Here is an 11,702-nt window from a genome sequence, read left to right as displayed (position 1 = left end):
CTCTCTCTCTCTCTCTCTCTCTCTCTCTCTCTCTCTCTCTCTCTCTCTCTCTCTCTCTCTCTCGAGCACTCCTGGATGGACACCATGCTGGAGGTCATCAATGATGCTGACGGAGAAAAATATGAGGGTTTTTTGTGGCGGCCTGAGGCAGCAGGCAGGCTCGGGTCAGCCCTCTACCTTGCCCAAACAGAACTATTCATTTCATTGCCCTTGTACCAGCATGAATTCAGCACTGAACATTTGTTCTGTGTCTTTTTCGGAGTCTCTCACCTTTCTTTGTACCCCAGGTATGTGGCACATTTGAACTGCATCTAACCAAGACTGTTCTCTCTCACCTTAACACACATTTAACTGTCATTCTCCTGGGACGGTTATCGCTACAGTTGTACAAGTCTGTACTCCAGTTCTTTCTCTTCCAGTGTTCAAGAAGAATAAAATTCCTCTTGTTAAATGTCCCACACATCCTCCATTTTTAACAATACCCTACTTCCTGAAAGATATTTTCTGGTTTTTAAATCCAAACTCGTATGACAATCTTTCCAATTAACCAAGCTGATGCCGCAGTACCGACTTGCGAATCTGACCAGCGATTGGACTCGGGTGCACAATGCTTAATTTAATTTGTGTATTAACTGCATTTTTTCCTACAAAAAGAAAAGCTGTAAACAGCTTCCATTCCTTCTCAATCGCTTGATCAAGGTATCTGTTCTCCAAAGTGTTTCAAGAGCCAGCAGCTTTGGGGCAGACAGCTTTGAAGCCCCTGGAAATACAACGGCAACACTGAGAAAAGCTCCACTTTAGCTCTCCGTGTCCGCCCCTCGCCGCTTTTCTGGCAGCTCGCACAAACCCTCTCCTCCAACATGCTTTCCAAAAATAAGGACAGACGATCTCAGGATTCTTTAATGAACTGTCAAGCGCCTCAGCTCCAGGGTGTATACAAAGATAGGCACCTCAGCAGAGCTCAAACTTACTGTACAGAATAGAGTAAAAAAGAAACCTGCATAAAAAAAGGCTTTCACCCTAGTATTTCCAACTCGGTGTTAGGTGCTCTTTGGTTTATGGCAAAGTAAGCGATATAAAGTGTTGATTGCTGAAATGTTCATCTGCTTGTGCTTTTATATCGTTGACCTTTATAGTATTTTGCACAATAGAAAATCTGAGGTGACACGATTCACACAACGTCCTCGAGGGACCCACTTCACAACTGTCATTTTGCACAGACAGTCCTCAATGACGCAGATCTGTATGCGCAAGAAAAAAGGCCAGTGACCTATTTCAGTTTTTGACTAGACATTATTCAGCAGTATTTATAAGGTTTTATTCAAAATCCCTGTTCTTCACCAGAAGTCCTTTTATGTACTGTAAAAAAAAGATTTTTCTAAGTTTTCTAATTTCTGAGAGAAATTGTTTCAAAGGAAATCCATCACAATTCTTTTTTCAGTGTGGAAAAGCAATTGTTGGTACAGAATTTGCTATTATTTTAAAATAATAATAATAATAATAATAAATAGATCAAGGGCAATTGTACAATTGCTATTTGATTGAAATATCCACACATTATCAATATGAAGAACAATATGCTCACTTAGCATAAGTCCTTGCTTGCGTCAAGTTATGTACACAATTGTTTTTGAGCCAGTCACCTCAGCTATAAAATATCATGTGACTAATCACTATGAAAACACAAAAATTATGTCCTGAAAATTTTAATTGGCTAATGGCTCTACAAGAATGTGCAAAGTATTAAAATCTTCACTAGCCTTTCCTTTGAGGTCAACAGCAGCAGACAGACAAAACTAACAATTCAAAAAATTTATTTCAAAATCTTAAGAGCCCCTAAAAAATGTGTCTCTGGTAAAACGTCTACTTTAACATATAATTAAATATTAGCAATACATTAATATATTACTAATACTTGAAATAAAATAAATAAATGTAAATATAAATCAGAATACATGGCTTCCGTTGAATGGTTACCAATGGAAAACAACATTTTTGTTCTGCAGAATGATGTAGTTTCAGCATCCACCAGAAGACTAACTAACCCATGCTAACCAGCCAAACCTCTTGGTTACGATGAGCTGTCATGTGTTCTGGTCACTGTGTGTTTCCAAGCATTGGTGTGCCACTTGATTAACAACAATATGATAAATGGTATGCACAATCTAATATATCTACCATCTGGTTTTAATGGACATAATTCTCAAAATTCTTCACTTCAAAGAAAAAGAAACCGCAAAGACTTGAAATAAAGCTATTGTAAGAAAAGGTGTTGGTTAAAGACAGGAGCTTGCTTCAACCTGAAGGCTGAACATGCCTGCACATACTCACACACATCCACACAAAAGATGTTGCCACACAAGAACGCAATGTACAATTACTTTGTGATACAATACCCACACATTAGCATAATAAAGAACATTACGCCAGTTTAGCACAACTCTAATGATAGACCGCTGAAAATAGAGCCTCTCTCAGCTGAGGTACGAGGAAGTGAAACTGTGTGTGAACTTGCAGGCAAGCAGACAATCATTCACGAAGCATGATTCGATAAACTAGTGAAGAAAATTGTCATTATATTAACCAGTCAATAGTCGCAGGTTATAACAAACCCAAACAACCTTCTGTTTTCTAAGCAACACTAATTTGATTTGCTCTGATATTTTGCCATTTGAAAGTCTGCTATCATGGAAGAAGCAGCTCATCCAGAAAAGGGATGTGAGGATTATACACATGTATGTTATTTGTGCTCTGCTGCATTTTCCGTGACAGCTCCCTGACATCAGCACCCATTCAGATGGCTGCAAGCTAGTTTCTAGTGAAGGGGGCACAGATTTATTTTTATTTTTTTCCCAAAGCAGCTTTTGTGTCTGCAGCACCCTGACACTTCGTCTACACCGGACACGAACAGCGCGTCAAAACAAAACCGCTCCCAGTGTAATCAATGACGCTGTCTACACTGGAAGCATCCATTGCTGCAAGGTGCAGTGCACTTTTAGCTAAAGACAGTAACATTGTGAAAATATTATTACAATTTAAAATAAACTTTTCCTGTTTAAATATGTTTTAAAATAATATTTATTCCTGTGATGGCAAAGCTGAATTTTCAGCAGTTATTACACCATTACACATATATTAGAATTATTTCTGAAGGATCATGTGACACTGAAAACTGGAATAATGGTTGCTGAAAATTCAGCTTTGCCATTTAGTAAATTACATTTTAAAATATATTACAAAAGAAATCAGTTCTTTTAAATTGTAATGTTATTTTAACTATATTACTTTTTACTGTGTTTTGGATCAAATAAATGCAGCCTTGGTGAGGATACATTTTTTTTTTATTATTAATTACATATCATATGTGACTCTGGATCACAAAACCAGTCATAAGGGTAAATTTTTTGAAATTCAGATTTATACATCATCTAAAAGCTAAATAAATAAGCTTTTCATTGATGTATGGTTTGTTAGGATAGGACAAGATTTGGACTATTTGAAAATCTGGAATCTGAGTGTGCAAAAAAAAATCTAAATACTGAGAAAATCCTTAGTAATTCATATTGCTAATAAAAAATTAAGTTTTGATATATTTACGGTAGAAAATTTACAAAATATCTTCATGGAACATCTTTACTTAATATCCTAATGATTTTTGGCATAAAAGAAAAATCGATAATTTTGACCCATACAGTGTTTTTTATTTATTTTTTTGGCTATTGCTAAAAATATACCCAAGTGACTTAAGACTGGTTTTGTGGGCCAGGGTCACATATATAACATACAGTATATTTATCCCAATATATATCCTTATATATATGGTTTATTTCACCACCTTAGAACCAAAAAATAACCAGACTGCAACCGACATTTTGTTTCATTCTGTTTCAGAAGGGCAATCAGTTCTGTGCCAGTGCCCTCTGCCTCAGATTGACATGTTCTCCAGTGACTCCTACAGCCACGGCAAACTTTGACCCACTCTCCACTTCCTTCAATCGCAACCCCCCTCCCCACCACCATCCCTGGCACCACCTACTAGTGTGCTGCTGGAATCCAGTGAAGTGAGACCACTGTGAAAAATTCATTCCGCAGCGCTTTGATTCTTAAACCAGGAGTGCTCGAAGTCCCGCTGTCCTCAAATAACCTACATCTACAAACCAAACTGCACTGAACAGCGATATGCTGAGATTGAGTTAATGACGGTCTCAAATCAATGGAGCCTGCTGATCTGTACAGACAAAAGGAATTAGAGCAGGACTGAAGTGGCTGATGATCTGCTATATGTGTAGAAATGTTAAAAAAACAGTTTACAGATACAGTATATAGGGATGGCAATCAAAAGGGATTTAAATATTATAGTTCCAATATTGTCCAACTCATTTAGTACTTTTAAGGAAGAAAATGTTCAGAAAAATATATGAAATTCTAATATTACACACAAATTGATTTCTGATAATATATACTAGTCTGTAAATTTAATACATTTTTTTCAGTGACTTTTCTTTTATAAAGATGGTAACAACACAAAAAAATGTGGTAATGGTTTAATTCATTCATTCTTCTAAACTATTACTGACAAAACTTATAAGCTTAAAATATGATAAAAACAACAGTCAGTAACTAAAAAGTTAGACGGGCTGAATTTCACTCGGTAAGTGCTTTTTATTTATTTATTTATTTTGCATTGTTACTGCAAAATCAGGAATTTTCTCATTTTTAGAGTTTAAACTAGGGCAGCTTGAATTTGAATTCAAGTGTCAGTTTTGATAATTTTTCTGCACAAGAAATGTTTTAATATTAATTGGTGCTTTTAGTTAGCTGTGACAATGTATGCTGTCCATAGGTTGTCCCATTCATTGTGAAACAGTGTTTCTTTGTGCCAAGAATCGAGGACCTATAAATAAATAAATGCAAAAAATCTATATAAAATATCATAAATACATAAAATGTATAAGTAAAATATTACACATAATTAATAAAAATAAATGCACAAACAAAAAATTTCAAACTCATAATTTGAGTCATTTATTCAAAAATCAGTTGGCCTACATTGCTCATGCTGTATTTGTTTGATTCACAAAAATGATCAGATCGTGTTCAGGAAATGGACTACACTGGTCACGCTGTCTATTTTTGATTCACTAAAAAGAACCAGCTCATAAGAATCATTTACTCTTAAAAACAAAGTTTATTTACTGGCATCGAAGGTTCCATGAAGAACTTTTAACATCCATGGAAACTTTCTATTCCACAAAAGGTTCTTTATAGTGTAAAAAGGTTCATTAGATTTTTAAAATGTTCTTCACACTAAAGGTTCTTTGGAGAACCAAAAGTAGTTCGTCTCTGGCATTGCTGTCAAAACCGCTTTTGGTTTGTAGGGAATCTGAATTGCACTGTTTGCACTATATGTTCCTGTTTTACCAAAACAAACCATCACACAAGAGCCATTCGTTCACGGAGTCAGTCTACAGCGTCATGAAAATCACCCGATTCCACATGTTTCACAAAATATAGAACCAGTTTTCTGTTCCCAACACTAGATGGCAGTCATTGTGGCGAACGGCTGGGTTACTCATCATATAAACATTGTTTTTTTGGCTCGATTGTTTTAGAACATTAGCCATGCATTACATAGGGATCCCTGCCTGATAGACTCTGCCTTTCTTTCTCATTAAATGAGTCGAGACGATTCAATTAAGAATATGTCAAGGGGCCATGAGGTGCTTCTTATATATAGCTTAACTCCAGTTGGTAAACAACTCCTCGCCTGTTTTCCTGGTTTGGTTTAAACTCAGATCTCAGAGGACACACTAAACTGCACCGACAATGACTACACTGTCGGAAAAACGCACGTAGAAGCAAGGGTCCCCAGAAACCCTCTTGTGCATGTATAAAGGATTTAAAGAGAATAAAATGCAGCTAATTAAAATAGTGTTTCCATGAGATGTTAATGAGGTTTTTGTTACACTTGGGTGGACGTCCTTACATGATGTAGTTCTAATCCCACTTGCAAAATCAGGAATTTTCTCATTTTTAGAGTTTAAACTAGGGCAGCTTGAATTTGAATTCAAGTGTCAGTTTTGATAATTTTTCTGCACAAGAAATGTTTTAATATTAATTGGTGCTTTTAGTTAGCTGTGACAATGTATGCTGTCCATAGGTTGTCCCATTCATTGTGAAACAGTGTTTCTTTGTGCCAAGAATCGAGGACCTATAAATAAATAAATGCAAAAAATCTATATAAAATATCATAAATACATAAAATGTATAAGTAAAATATTACACATAATTAATAAAAATAAATGCACAAACAAAAAATTTCAAACTCATAATTTGAGTCATTTATTCAAAAATCAGTTGGCCTACATTGCTCATGCTGTATTTGTTTGATTCACAAAAATGATCAGATCGTGTTCAGGAAATGGACTACACTGGTCACGCTGTCTATTTTTGATTCACTAAAAAGAACCAGCTCATAAGAATCATTTACTCTTAAAAACAAAGTTTATTTACTGGCATCGAAGGTTCCATGAAGAACTTTTAACATCCATGGAAACTTTCTATTCCACAAAAGGTTCTTTATAGTGTAAAAAGGTTCATTAGATTTTTAAAATGTTCTTCACACTAAAGGTTCTTTGGAGAACCAAAAGTAGTTCGTCTCTGGCATTGCTGTCAAAACCGCTTTTGGTTTGTAGGGAATCTGAATTGCACTGTTTGCACTATATGTTCCTGTTTTACCAAAACAAACCATCACACAAGAGCCATTCGTTCACGGAGTCAGTCTACAGCGTCATGAAAATCACCCGATTCCACATGTTTCACAAAATATAGAACCAGTTTTCTGTTCCCAACACTAGATGGCAGTCATTGTGGCGAACGGCTGGGTTACTCATCATATAAACATTGGTTTTTTGGCTCTAGATTGTTTTAGAACATTAGCCATGCATTACATAGGGATCCCTGCCTGATAGACTCTGCCTTTCTTTCTCATTAAATGAGTCGAGACGATTCAATTAAGAATATGTCAAGGGGCCATGAGGTGCTTCTTATATATAGCTTAACTCCAGTTGGTAAACAACTCCTCGCCTGTTTTCCTGGTTTGGTTTAAACTCAGATCTCAGAGGACACACTAAACTGCACCGACAATGACTACACTGTCGGAAAAACGCACGTAGAAGCAAGGGTCCCCAGAAACCCTCTTGTGCATGTATAAAGGATTTAAAGAGAATAAAATGCAGCTAATTAAAATAGTGTTTCCATGAGATGTTAATGAGGTTTTTGTTACACTTGGGTGGACGTCCTTACATGATGTAGTTCTAATCCCACTGAGTCAGTGCTCTTTGTCCTTGCATAGCTGGCAGCTATAATCCACAAAAAAATTCAGTCAAACATAATTACCGAGCAGTCACATCTGCACATTCGGAAAGTCACCGCATTACCCATCATCAACATCAGCCCTTTTATTCCAATTTTTGTCATAAAAAACACCTAACCGTGCACAGTGTCTTCCCTCGGTTTGTGTCTCTCTCATGACTGCGTTCTCATTGCCGACGTCTGGCTCATTTCAAATGAAGCATGTTGCGGTAATGAGCCCGTGATGATATCAGCCGTCATGTGTAACCACACATCAGATTGTCAGCAGTTCTGCTGCGGGCTGAAGGTGAGGGGAGCAATAACGACGTGTTTTTGTAAGGCTGCCGCCCACTCTCTGGTGCATTCGGGCCCTGTGCGTGCAGGCCCCGAGGGAAAGCTCCAGACGAGGGCTACAGGATTATGCTTTCTCCCCGACAGACTGAGTTTTTATGCTACTACGTTAACCGACAATATTCATCACGCACGCATGACCTTCTTTGACGAGCTTGCTTAAAAGTATTGTGCAAACAAAAGACAAAGAGCATTTAAAGCCACAGGTAAAGTAAACACATCCCAAACAAGGTGGTCAGTTTCTCAGGGGGGCATAGAAACACATGCCTCAATTAGGTCAAAACGAAGAGGTGTCTCCTCTCCGCGGGCTGCTCGATCACAGCCTTAACGAGGTAGGTTAAAGAATACCGCCTACAGGCTTCTTTCTTCCCAAGCTTAAAGCTGCATGTGTGTGCGAATACAGTCTGTTCTATCAAGAATGCAAACAGTTTTTTTCCCCATTACCGAGCCAATTACGGCGATAAAGTGGACTCTCAGGAATGGGAGTGCTCTCGTTTCTAACATCTTTAGTCCTGAATTTGACACAACACACAATGAACCTGACACAATGCACCTGATTTGCCAAAAACATAATTCACAGGCAGTGTGGGAGACCAAAAGTACCTTATAAAATCAGATAGACCCATTTTTGGAATGATACACAAAGCAGTGAGGTTATATTAGAAGGATACCATGTATAAACTTAAGAGGCTGTGCTACTGTCTGAAATCATTTTATTTTCAGTGACTGTAAAGGGTCTTATTTGCTTAATACTTTAAAGATCAAGAAAATAATGGCATGGGATTCATGCTTAGTGTTGTATGAAGTAAAAAAAAATTAAAAGTAATGAAAGTGTGGTCAATATTGCATAAATTATTTAAAATACTATGAAGTGATTCAGCAATAAATATGTTTTGGACAAGAAAGTCTTATTTCTAAATAAGAAAAAAAAAAATTATTTACAAATAATACTATTTTAATAAAGATATATATACTAAACATGTATAATATATACACCATTTATTATTTATTTATTTTCATATTTCAAACACTCATAATTAATTTTTATGTTATGGCTGATAACTGGTACTGATACAGTCAACACTATATTTATTTTCTACACTATTTGTCTAAATAAATTAAAACTAAAACACTAAAAATTATTTTAAAAGATAAAAGTCAGAAGTTAGGTGTCACAACATTATAATATAAAGTATGAAACATTTATATTAATTTTGAGCTTTGCAGGGTTATTATACTTTATACTAAACTATTATACTAAACAAACAAAAAAACTTTAAAACTAAACTAAACATATTTTATTTGAGCTGGTTGCCAAGACAACAATTCATTATGTAGTTTAACTTGATGCACTAAAATAACTAAAGCTGAAAAAAAAAATATTGAAATAAATGGACATAAAAATAATTTTAAAAGACAAAATAATTACTAAAACTTTAAAATACAGAAAAAAATATTTGTTAAAAAAAAAAAATATATATATATATTATAGTCATCTCAATGACTCTAAAATAACACTAGGTTTGCAAAAGACTACATTTAACAGTTATTCAATTAGTTATTTTGAAGATTAAGTAATGTTAGATGACAGCAAAAGTCATTTTCAGTTGCAAAATACAAATATCTTAATATCAGCTGATAACCAAAATTATACTAGTACATTGTGCACACCTTTTTCAAATAGGACAAACAACTGCAAGATGCTTCTAGGATGTCTATTTTCAACCTCACAAAGGAATGATATGTGCTCATTAATGATTCTTTGAGGCTAAAATCAGCTGAGATCTGCAGATCTATAGTCATGTAACGTTCCCTGCTGGATTTCCTATCAATAGGCTAAATGTTGGCCCCAGCGGTGGCTACGCAGAAGAGTGTAGCGTGAGCATGCAGTGTTGTGGGGCAGTGGCAACTCACACCCTGCCTATCCAGCTCCAGAATGCGGCCATCAGCAGGGTCTTCGGGTTGATTGGCTGTGGCACTTCCTGAGTGCCAGGCAGAGAAGGATGTGACAATGTGAAGGGACGCACTCTGGGGAGGGGTGAGTGAGACAGAGCTACTAAATAAAGTCACAGGTCTCTGCACTGCCCAAAACACTGTGCACGAAAACAAGACAAATGGTGCCTGTGCGCATCCTAAACTGACCCTATATTTCACAGATAAATGCAAAATGTGCCAGAAAAATGAGAAACATTTAAACAAGTTCAACAAAAAGCATAGTACTGGTTCTATAAAATAGTGTGAATTTATAATATTTTACATACCCAAATACACACACACACAAACACACACACACACACACATGCTGTACGTACATATACAATACATTTCTTAACAGTATTTTTTTTTTTAAATCTATTTTGAATAAATTCTGTTCTTTTAAAGTTTTTTTATTCATTATAGAATCATGAAAAAAGTCAAAACAAAAAAAAATATAAATAAATAATCACAGGTTCCAAAAAAATATTAAGCATCTTAAACTGCTTCCAACATTAATACTAAATACAGTAAGCATAGAATGATTTCTGAAGGCACTTAAGACTGGAGTAAAGGCTGATGAAAATTCAGCTTTGCATCAAGGAATAAATTATATTTTAATGTATATTAAAATAGAAAACCATTATTTTAAATTGCAATATATATTTCACAATATTGCTGTTTTTTCTGTATTTTTGAACAAATAAATGCAGCCTTGATGAGTATAAGAAGCTTTGTGTGTGTGTGTGTTTGTGTGTGTGTGTGTGTGTGTGTGTTATAATAATAATAATAATAAATAATCTGCTAAGTTTTTGATTCTGCAGGTACAGGGCACTGAAATCAACCTAGTCTTTTCAGTGGTTCCATCTGCGCTAAGCTATAAACAATGGTTCATGAATGAGACTATTTGAATGAAAGATTAAGCACTTTTACTGGAAATTGACCTTGAGCCTGGAAATCAAAGAACTACATCTTCAAAGCTGATGCATTCAAAGGACGCTCGCTCTGCGTATGTCCGCGTACGTGCACCATTCTCTGGGATGCTTGGGATGGTGTGTGCAGGTGTGGAGAGAGCGGACAGTGGATCTGTTTGGTTCTGCACTGTTTATTATTGTCTTCAGCTCACTTGACTCTTGACAGAGACAGAGTGAGATGAGCAGAATAGGGAGGGTCATTAATCATGGGATGGAGGTTGGGTTCTGAGCCAGACCCGTCCATAGCATTGGTTTCTTGCCTCTTTTGTCTTCTGCACTGAATGAAGGTGAGGGAACGCAAGGGAACTCTGGATGATCAGTCAACATGCTCTCATGCCTCTACTGATCACAGAGCACTCAGGAAAACAACACAAAGAACAAGAAACATAAGCCTCTCACAGATCTCTATGGCCCTGTTTACACCTGGTATTAACATCTCGACTGATTCAATCGCAAGCGGTCAGGTGAGACAGATTACACATGCATCTCAAATGCTTCTCCAGTGACCATCTGTGTAAAATCTCATCAAACAACAGCGATTTTTGTAAGTACACACATTGTTTTCCGTCAGTCAAAAGATGGTGAAGATGGAGATGTTTTGCTGCAATGATTATGTTGTTACAAGATCAGATTCAGAGTTGTCTGGAATGTATCATAACGCATAGTATATAAAATATAATTATAATATAATTATGTTCTTATTTTTAGATCATTATTATATTTCGTATTTTATTTCATTATTTATTATGAACAAACATGAATGAACTATGTACAGCAGTATATCTATTAATCAACATTAGGCTTGATTAATCAAAGCTGTAAAAATTGTTTTATTTTGATTTATGAACAGTAATTAACTACGAACAATAATATATTTATGAATTAACATTAACCTTCATTAATTAAAGCTGTATAAATAGTTTTATTTTACTTATTATGAACTGTCATTAACTATGAGCAATAATATATTTATAAATTAACAATAACCTTGATTAATAAAACCTGTAAAAAAAATATATATATAACTTTGATCAGTGAAAGCTGCATATA

Source organism: Sinocyclocheilus grahami, unplaced genomic scaffold (genome assembly GCF_001515645.1).
Source record: "Sinocyclocheilus grahami isolate Dianchi unplaced genomic scaffold, SAMN03320097.WGS_v1.1 scaffold36.1, whole genome shotgun sequence".
Classification (NCBI taxonomy): Eukaryota; Metazoa; Chordata; class Actinopteri; order Cypriniformes; family Cyprinidae; genus Sinocyclocheilus; species Sinocyclocheilus grahami.
This window is presented reverse-complemented; position numbering follows the sequence as displayed.